This window comes from Anopheles maculipalpis (genome assembly GCF_943734695.1).
Source record: "Anopheles maculipalpis chromosome X unlocalized genomic scaffold, idAnoMacuDA_375_x X_unloc_4, whole genome shotgun sequence".
Classification (NCBI taxonomy): Eukaryota; Metazoa; Arthropoda; class Insecta; order Diptera; family Culicidae; genus Anopheles; species Anopheles maculipalpis.
In genome coordinates, this window is record NW_026060502.1 from 92,501 (window position 1) to 102,500 (window position 10,000).

A 10,000-nucleotide genomic window follows, 5' to 3' on the forward strand; every position below is an offset into this window, starting at 1 on the left:
TGCTTCAGCGGCAGAGAGGCCACCTGGTCGATTGCTGATATGCTGCTCTGGAGCTGCTGACGGAGAATCGTCCTCTTCGTCGCTGGACGAATCCGCGCCCTCGCCGTACAGCCATGCCAGGGAGGCCACAGTCCTTCGCCTCTCCCTGAATCTCGCGACTCGCTCGCGAATGGCTGCCCGGCGCGCAGCTGTTGTCGGCGATGGAGGTGGTGATGGGGGCCGCCCACCTCGCTGTAACTCCCTCGCTCTCGCCCGTGCCGCGTTCCTCGCAACGTTCCGGCGCTGGTTACGAGCGACGGCCACCGAGTTGTCAGGGAGGTGTGCGGCTGACGGCTGGCCCTGCGCAGCCAACAGCTCCCTTTCCGCGTTCCAACCATCCTGGAGCTCGTCCGTGACGCCGGCGACGAACTCACAGATGCTGCTCCAACGTTCCGGGCTCTCGAGCAGAGCGGCAACGAGACCTTCGGGGGTGATCTCGCTCGTACTACCCGCCTCGAGCAGCCTTCCGCGTTCAGTGGCGAACCTGGGGCAGCTGAAAACGGCGTGTTCCGCCGTCTCAGCGACGCCAGGACATCTGGGGCAGTCCGGGGACGACGTGAAGCCCATCCGGCACAGGTAGTCACGGAAAAAACCGTGACCGGACAAAACCTGCGCCAACTGGAACGTCACGTCTCCGTGTTTCCGTGACTGCCATGTCCTCACGTCAGGTATCACTCGATACGTCCACCGAGTGAACCGACTGGCGTCCTCTCTAGCAGCATCCGCGTCCCACTGCTGCTGCCACTGCCCGTAGGTACGGTCGCGCTCCATGCTCTTTACACTCGCTCTCGAGTGTTCGTTCGCAGGATCCTGCAGACGTTGATGCACCCTGCTGTCCTCCTCGATCAGCAGGCATATCGGGATGAGACCGGCCAGCAGCACGGCCGTCTCTCCCCTCACCGTCCGGAAAGCCCGACACACCCGAATGGCCGTCGTTCTCTGCACACGCTGCACCAGTCTGTGACACTGTTGCAGCTGCAATCCCTCCGACCATACTGGGGCCCCGTAGCGAAGGATGGAGTCCGCAACGGCCGCCAGTAGTCGGGCACGTGACGATTTCGGGCCACTGTGGTTCGGCATGAGGCGCGTGATGGCTTCCGCAACCCTCATGGCCTTCGCTGCAACCTGCTGAACGTGCGGCAACCATGACAGGTGGTCGTGCAACCAAACTCCAAGATAGCGGATGGAGCGCTGGGATTGCACGACCACTTCCCCGATGTTGATGCTGACGACCGGATGACGCTTCAGGGTGGAGATGAGCGTCATTTCCGTCTTCTCCGGAGCCAACGAAAGACGGTTCCGGTCCAGCCAGGTCGTGATCGCCGCGATGGCGCGTTCAGCAGTTGAGGAAGCGGCTTGGGGTGTCGTTGCGGAGACCAAGACTACAAGGTCATCGGCGTAGCCAATAACCTCGGCCCCCTCAGGCAACTGGACACCCAGGACCCCGTCGTACAGCACGTTCCACAGCGTGGGTCCCAATATGGAACCCTGTGGAACTCCCGCGCTGATGCTGCGCTCGACGGGACCCTCGCTGGTGTCGATAACCAGTCGCCGATCCTCGAAGTAGCTTTTCAGCATCCTCTGCAGCGACGACGGTACCCCCTTGTCCCTCAACGCGCTGGCGATGGCCTGCCAAGGCGCGGAGTTGAACGCGTTGCGGATGTCCAGGGCAACCACCATCAGGCAGCGCTTGTCTCGGGCATTGGTACGATGAAAGGACATGGCCTTCCTGCCCGCTTCGACAACACGCTGGATCGCACTGATGGTGGATCTGCCCCGCCGGAATCCGTACTGTTCGTCCGATAATCGTTCCGCATCTGGTTCCTCCAGGAACTCGTTCAGCCGGTTAAGGATTAGGCGCTCCAACACCTTGCCGAGTGCATCAAGCATGCACAGCGGCCGGTAGGAGGAGCTTTCCCCGGGAGGTTTGCCAGGCTTTGGCAGCAGCACCAAGCGCTGCCTCTTCCAGGGCGCTGGAAACGCACCCCGGTCCAGGCAGTCCTGATACAAACGGACGAAAACCTCCGGGTACTTCCTAATTGCCGTCTTAACCGCAGCATTGGGGATACCGTCCAATCCAGGCGCTTTCCTGTTCGCCATTGATCCCACGATGCTAAGCAGCTCGTCCGCGGTAACAGGGGTCAGCGATGTCCTCTGCTCCTCGGTGTCCGCACTCGGCAATTCGGAGTCCGGCCAGACAACAGGCGGATGAGTTGGAAACAGATCGTTGGCAATCTGTTCCAGTACGGCACGGTCTGTCTCCGGTGGCACAAAGCTGCCACGAAGGCGAGACATTACCACCCGGTAACCGGCCCCAAACTCATTGGTCTCCGCCTGTTGTATCAGCTCATCAAGCTGTGCACGCTTGCTGGCCCGGACAGCCTTCTCCACTGCTCTCCTCGCCGACCGATGATGTGCGGCCACGGCACTGCGCTCCTGCAGATCGGTCGTACGAAGCATTCTCTCGTGCACAGCCGCACACTCCTCCCGAAGACGCAGAATCTCCGGGGTCCACCAGAAGAGGTCGCGATGGGGGTCACGATGTGACACGGTGACGCGCTCCATCGTGTCGTCGCATGCATCGAACATGGCGGCGACCATCCCCTCCTGGCTCACGGCTCGCTCCGGGAATCCGGCCGTCTGGAGTGCAACAGGGATAACTGGCTTGTGGTCGCCAAGCGTTCATAGCGACGTGACTTTTTGATCCTTCGATGTCGGCTCTTCCTATCATTGTGAAGCGAAATTCCCAAAGCGTAGGATTGTTCACCCTTTCAAGGGAACGTGAGCTGGGTTTAGACCGTCGTGAGACAGGTTAGTTTTACCCTACTGGTGTGTGCATTTGTGCTATCTTAACGGAATTCCTGTGCAGTACGAGAGGAACCACAGGTACGGACCACTGGCTCAATACTAGTTCGACCGGACTTTGGTATGACGCTACGTCCGCTGGATTATGCCTGAACGCCTCTAAGGTCGTAACCAATCCGAGCTGATAGCGCTTCAAACCCCCATAGGCAATCGTAAGCTAGCGGGCCTAACAACCCTCCGAGATACGCTGGCGCTGCCTCGCAGCCTGGCGCCTCATCCCCGCTTCTAGACTTGGCCGCATCGCGCAGGGTCGCACCGCACGTGTTAGTACCTGACCATAGGGAACACTGGTGGCAGCTGACCTCGCCGACCGTGGACTTGACTAGTTTCGATGCCTACCGACCGCCCGCAAACGACGGGACTTCAGGCTGGGAGCTGCGAGTTGTAGAGATGCGTTCGCATCGATCCTCTCAGGCGACCCATGCTTGGTGGTGTATTCGTGTGTACTGTCGCACCTTTCCGGGTGTGTTCAGTATGCACGATGAATGAGTTGGAAAACGAAAGACAGAGAGAGAATTGAAATGTTACTGAGCATATAAGCGAAGAGTGTGTGGGTTCATAAGAATGTTGATCATATGCAGTTGATACCGGTACGGGTCCGTCATTACTCCTCCACGGAGTGATGATCGGTTTGCTTGAAGGGGGCAATACGCATCGTTGACTTACCTACGGGTAACCCGCTTACGAGTGGGTCGATTGCTGTCGGGGCAAGCAATCGGGTTAGCGCCGTATCCGGATATAGAGAGTAGTATGGGGTGATAATGATTAACATGTCGAGTGATGGCTGCACCTCCTAGTGGAAAGTTCAAACGTGACGGTTGCTTCGCTACGGGGTACTAGGTACCTCTTAGAGGAGCAATGGAGTATGGAGTCCAAATTGAATGTTTGGACTTCAAAAATTTCTCTAAGTCCGGTACATAAATCCCTCACCCATAAGCTCACAAAATACATGCAATTGCATTAAAAATTTTGATAACCTAACAAGAGATGAAGGCAAGTCGAATTGGTTGGTGAGAAACCAAAAATATCACTAAGTTTGGGACTTGGGTACAAACCGAAAGTTAAAATGATGTCCCTGAACATGCATATAAGTTCGAGTATTGATATTATAAACCTAACAAGAGATGAAGGCAAGTCGATTTGGTTGGTCCGAAACCAAAAATATCTCTAAGTTCGGGACTTGGGTGCAAACCGGAAGTTAAAATGATGTCCCTGAACATGCATATAAGTTCGAGTATTGATATTATAAACCTAACAAGAGATGAAGGCAAGTCGAATTGGTTGGTCCAAAACCAAAAATTTCACTAAGTTCGGGACTTGGGTACAAACCGAAAGTGAATATGATGTCCCTGAACATGCATATAAGTTCGAGTATTGATATTATAAACATAACAAGAGATGAAGGCAAGTCGAATTGGTTGTTAAGAAACCAAAAATATCACTAAGTTCGGGACTTGGGTACAAACCGAAAGTGAATATGATGTCCCTGAACATGCATATAAGTTCGAGTATTGATATTATAAACCTAACAAGAGATGAAGGCAAGTCGAATTGGTTGTTAAGAAACCAATAATATCACTAAGTTCGGGACTTGGGTGCAAACCAAAAGTTAAAATGATGTCCCTGAACATGCATATAAGTTCGAGTATTGATATTATAAACCTAACAAGAGATGAAGGCAAGTCGAATTGGTTGGTCCAAAACCAAAAATATCACTAAGTTCGGGACTTGGGTGCAAACCGATAGTTAAAATGATGTCCCTGAACATGCATATAAGTTCGAGTATTGATATTATAAACCTAACAAGAGATGAAGGCAAGTCGATTTGGTTGGTGAGAAACCAAAAATATCTCTAAGTTCGTGACTTGGGTACAAACCGAAAGTTAAAATGATGTCCCTGAACATGCATATAAGTTCGAGTATTGATATTATAAACCTAACAAGAGATGAAGGCAAGTCGAATTGGTTTGTTGGAAACCAAAAATATCACTAAGTTCGGGACTTGGGTACAAACCGAAAGTTAATATGATGTCCCTGAACATGCATATAAGTTCGAGTATTGATATTATAAACCTAACAAGAGATGAAGGCAAGTCGAATTGGTTGGTCCGAAACCAAAAATATCTCTAAGTTCGGGACTTGGGTGCAAACCGAAAGTTAAAATGATGTCCCTGAACATGCATATAAGTTCGAGTATTGATATTATAAACCTAACAAGAGATGAAGGCAAGTCGAATTGGTTGGTCCAAAACCAAATATATCACTAAGTTCGGGACTTGGGTGCAAACCAAAAGTTAATATGACGTCCCTGAACATGCATATAAGTTCGAGTATTGATATTATAAACCTAACAAGAGATGAAGGCAAGTCGAATTGGTTGGTCCAAAACCAAAAATATCACTAAGTTCGGGACTTGGGTGCAAACCGAAAGTTAAAATGATGTCCCTGAACATGCATATAAGTTCGAGTATTGATATTATAAACCTAACAAGAGATGAAGGCAAGTCGAATTGGTTGGTGAGAAACCAAAAATATCACTAAGTTCGGGACTTGGGTGCAAACCGAAAGTTAAAATGATGTCCCTGAACATGCATATAAGTTCGAGTATTGATATTATAAACCTAACAAGAGATGAAGGCAGTCGAATTGGTTGATAAGAAACCAAAAATATCACTAAGTTCGGGACTTGGGTGCAAACCGAAAGTTAAAATGATGTCCCTGAACATGCATATAAGTTCGAGTATTGATATTATAAACCTAACAAGAGATGAAGGCAAGTCGATTTGGTTGGTGAGAAACCAAAAATATCTCTAAGTTCGTGACTTGGGTACAAACCGAAAGTTAAAATGATGTCCTTGAACATGCATATAAGTTCGAGTATTGATATTATAAACCTAACAAGAGATGAAGGCAAGTCGAATTGGTTGGTCCGAAACCAAAAATATCACTAAGTTCGTGACTTGGGTACAAACCGAAAGTTAAAATGATGTCCTTGAACATGCATATAAGTTCGAGTATTGATATTATAAACCTAACAAGAGATGAAGGCAAGTCGAATTGGTTGGTGAGAAACCAAAAATATCACTAAGTTCGGGACTTGGGTACAAACCGAAAGTTAAAATGATGTCCCTGAACATGCATATAAGTTCGAGTATTGATATTATAAACCTAACAAGAGATGAAAGCAAGTCGAATTGGTTGGTCGGAAACCAAAAATATCACTAAGTTCGGGACTTGTGCGCAAACCGAAAGTTAAAATGATGTCCCTGAACATGCATATAAGTTCGAGTATTGATATTATAAACCTAACAAGAGATGAAGGCAAGTCGAATTGGTTGGTCCAAAACCAAAAATATCTCTAAGTTCGGGACTTGGGTGCAAACCGAAAGTTAAAATGATGTCCCTGAACATGCATATAAGTTCGAGTATTGATATTATAAACCTAACAAGAGATGAAGGCAAGTCGAATTGGTTGGTCCGAAACCAAAAATATCACTAAGTTCGGGACTTGGGTACAAACCGAAAGTTAATATGATGTCCCTGAACATGCATATAAGTTCGAGTATTGATATTATAAACCTAACAAGAGATGAAGGCAAGTCGAATTGGTTGGTCCGAAACCAAAAATATCTCTAAGTTCGGGACTTGTGCGCAAACCGAAAGTTAAAATGATGTCCCTGAACATGCATATAAGTTCGAGTATTGATATTATAAACCTAACAAGAGATGAAGGCAAGTCGAATTGGTTGGTCCAAAACCAAAAATATCTCTAAGTTCGGGACTTGGGTACAAACCGAAAGTTAAAATGATGTCCCTGAACATGCATATAAGTTCGAGTATTGATATTATAAACCTAACAAGAGATGAAGGCAAGTCGAATTGGTAAGTAAGAAACCAAAAATATCTCTAAGTTCGGGACTTGTGCGCAAAACAAAAGTTAAAATGATGTCCCTGAACATGCATATAAGTTCGAGTATTGATATTATAAACCTAACAAGAGATGAAGGCAAGTCGAATTGGTTGGTAAGAAACCAAAAATATCACTAAGTTCGGGACTTGGGTACAAACCGAAAGTTAAAATGATGTCCCTGAACATGCATATAAGTTCGAGTATTGATATTTTAAACCTAACAAGAGATGAAGGCAAGTCGAATTGGTTGGTCCGAAACCAAAAATTTCACTAAGTTCGGGACTTGGGTGCAAACCGAAAGTTAAAATGATGTCCCTGAACATGCATATAAGTTCGAGTATTGATATTATAAACCTAACAAGAGATGAAGGCAAGTCGAATTGGTTGGTCGGAAACCAAAAATATCACTAAGTTCGGGACTTGGGTGCAAACCGAAAGTTAATATGATGTCCCTGAACATGCATATAAGTTCGAGTATTGATATTATAAACCTAACAAGAGATGAAGGCAAGTCGAATTGGTTGGTCGGAAACCAAAAATTTCACTAAGTTCGGGACTTGTGCGCAAACCGAATGTTAAAATGATGTCCCTGAACATGCATATAAGTTCGAGTATTGATATTATAAACCTAACAAGAGATGAAGGCAAGTCGAATTGGTTGATAAGAAACCAAAAATATCTCTAAGTTCGGGACTTGGGTGCAAACCGAAAGTTAATATGATGTCCCTGAACATGCATATAAGTTCGAGTATTGATATTATAAACCTAACAAGAGATGAAGGCAAGTCGAATTGGTTGATAAGAAACCAAAAATATCTCTAAGTTCGGGACTTGGGTGCAAACCGAAAGTTAAAATGATGTCCCTGAACATGCATATAAGTTCGAGTATTGATATTATAAACCTAACAAGAGATGAAGGCAAGTCGAATTGGTTGGTCCAAAACCACAAATATCTCTAAGTTCGGGACTTGGGTGCAAACCGAAAGTTAAAATGATGTCCCTGAACATGCATATAAGTTCGAGTATTGATATAATAAACCTAACAAGAGATGAAGGCAAGTCGAATTGGTTGGTCCAAAACCAAAAATATCACTAAGTTCCGGACTTGGGTACAAACCGAAAGTTAATATGATGTCCCTGAACATGCATATAAGTTCGAGTATTGATATTATAAACCTAACAAGAGATGAAGGCAAGTCGAATTGGTTGGTCCAAAACCAATAATATCACTAAGTTCGGGACTTGGGTGCAAACCGAGTTAAAATGATGTCCCTGAACATGCATATAAGTTCGAGTATTGATATTATAAACCTAACAAGAGATGAAAGCAAGTCGAATTGGTTGGTCGGAAACCAAAAATATCACTAAGTTCGGGACTTGGGTGCAAACCGAAAGTTAATATGATGTCCCTGAACATGCATATAAGTTCGAGTATTGATATTATAAACCTAACAAGAGATGAAGGCAAGTCGAATTGGTTGGTCCGAAACCAAAAATATCTCTAAGTTCGGGACTTGGGTGCAAACCGAAAGTTAAAATGATGTCCCTGAACATGCATATAAGTTCGAGTATTGATATTATAAACCTAACAAGAGATGAAGGCAAGTCGAATTGGTTGTTAAGAAACCAAAAATATCTCTAAGTTCGGGACTTGGGTTCAAACCGAAAGTTAAAATGATGTCCCTGAACATGCATATAAGTTCGAGTATTGATATTATAAACCTAACAAGAGATGAAAGCAAGTCGAATTGGTTGGTCGGAAACCAAAAATATCACTAAGTTCGGGACTTGTGCGCAAACCGAAAGTTAATATGATGTCCCTGAACATGCATATAAGTTCGAGTATTGATATTATAAACCTAACAAGAGATGAAGGCAAGTCGAATTGGTTGGTCGGAAACCAAAAATATCTCTAAGTTCGGGACTTGTGCGCAAACCAAAAGTTAAAATGATGTCCCTGAACATGCATATAAGTTCGAGTATTGATATTATAAACCTAACAAGAGATGAAGGCAAGTCGAATTGGTTGGTCCAAAACCAAAAATATCTCTAAGTTCGGGACTTGGGTACAAACCGAAAGTTAAAATGATGTCCCTGAACATGCATATAAGTTCGAGTATTGATATTATAAACCTAACAAGAGTTGAAGGCAAGTCGAATTGGTTGGTAAGAAACCAAAAATATATACCAAGTGCCTGAAATGTCTATAAACTACACGAAGAACTCTTCACACACAGGTGCGCCTCATAACCTGGTTCAATGTATAAGACATTGGTTTCGGGGGATTTATTGAGAAGAAATTTTTTTTCTCTAACTTTGAGTAAAACTGTCTCAGAATACATAGCTAACCACGAAAAGTGATCTCCGACAGTAAATAGCGAAAGTTACCCGACCATCAAAGTTGCATGGCGGTGCAGGAGACGAAAATCCAAGGTCGTCTAATGTAGGGACGTAAGACACGAAATCAAAATTTTGGCATAAAAGCTAAAATAATCGTCAGACAGTGGTCATCCAAGGCATATTAGAGTCGTCTAACGATGCGAAATGCAATAAGCAATAGCGACTTTTTAATGATTTTTTTGGATTTTTGTCAAAATGTACCCTTCACAACTTGGTACAAGTCATAGGACATGGGTACCGGTATGACCGACGGAAGATTTTTGGACAAAAAATTTTTTTGCTCTAACTTTGAGTAAAACGGTCTCAGGATGCATTATTAATCATGAAAAGTGATCTCCGACAGTAAATAGTGAAAGTTACCCGACCATCAAAGTTGCATGGCGGTGCAGGAGACGAAAATCCAAGGTCGTCTAATGTAGGGACGTAAGACACGAAATCAAAATTTTGGCATAAAATCTAAAATAATCATCAGACAGTGGTCATCCAAGGCATATAAGAGTCGTCTAACGATGCTGAATGCAATAAGCAATAGCGACTTTTTAAAGATTTTTTTGGATTTTTGTCAAAATGTACCCTTCACAACTTGGTACAAGTCATAGGACATGGGTACCGGTATGACCGACGGAAGATTTTTGGACAAAAAATTTTTTTGCTCTAACTTTGAGTAAAACGGTCTCAGGATGCATTATTAATCATGAAAAGTGATCTCCGACAGTAAATAGTGAAAGTTACCCGACCATCAAAGTTGCATGGCGGTGCAGGAGACGAAAATCCAAGGTCGTCTAA

The 10,000-nt window shown here is 45.3% G+C and overlaps 1 pseudogene; it reads left to right on the top strand.

Annotated features, from left to right (window-relative positions):
- LOC126566839 (large subunit ribosomal RNA) overlaps positions 1-3,341 on the top strand; it is a 7,162-nt pseudogene extending 3,821 nt beyond the window's left edge.
- The last annotated feature ends 6,659 nt before the right edge of the window (positions 3,342-10,000 follow it).